Source organism: Sceloporus undulatus, chromosome 3, assembly GCF_019175285.1.
Source record: "Sceloporus undulatus isolate JIND9_A2432 ecotype Alabama chromosome 3, SceUnd_v1.1, whole genome shotgun sequence".
Taxonomy (NCBI): Eukaryota; Metazoa; Chordata; class Lepidosauria; order Squamata; family Phrynosomatidae; genus Sceloporus; species Sceloporus undulatus.
The window spans coordinates 2,049,373-2,049,654 of record NC_056524.1 but is presented as its reverse complement, the minus strand read 5'-3'; the positions used below and the strand labels follow the sequence as shown (position 1 = coordinate 2,049,654).

The 282-nt window shown below is 63.8% G+C and overlaps 3 protein-coding genes across 3 annotated transcripts in view; 2 read left to right on the top strand and 1 right to left on the bottom strand.

The window, feature by feature from the left end:
- Positions 1 to 282, top strand: part of FHIP1B (FHF complex subunit HOOK interacting protein 1B) — a 620,510-nt gene that overhangs the window by 108,110 nt on the left and 512,118 nt on the right. The gene's annotated exons all lie outside the window — the stretch shown is intronic.
- Positions 1 to 282, bottom strand: part of CCKBR (cholecystokinin B receptor) — a 540,140-nt gene that overhangs the window by 120,923 nt on the left and 418,935 nt on the right.
- Positions 1 to 282, top strand: part of TAF10 (TATA-box binding protein associated factor 10) — a 141,334-nt gene that overhangs the window by 20,453 nt on the left and 120,599 nt on the right. The window lies entirely within an intron of this gene.

Below are 282 nucleotides of genomic sequence, written 5' to 3'. Positions count from 1 at the left end.
CGGGGGGGGGGGGAGCAGTGGAAGGGCCTCTCTTTGCCCCCCATCTCCCCTCCCCGGATTCTTTGTTCGTGTGTGTCTCGGGCTCCGATTGGCGCCCTCCTTTCTGCCAAGCCGACTACCGACGGGGGGATCAAGGAGGGGATCACTCCCCCCCATGGCATGTGCCAGCCTCGGTGCCAGTGGGTCCGGCGAGGCCTGGGAGGGCGACCCCGGGCCGCCTTCCTTCCTTCCTCTTTCTTTCTTTCTTTCTTTCTTTCTCTCTCTCTTCCTTCCTTCCCGTGG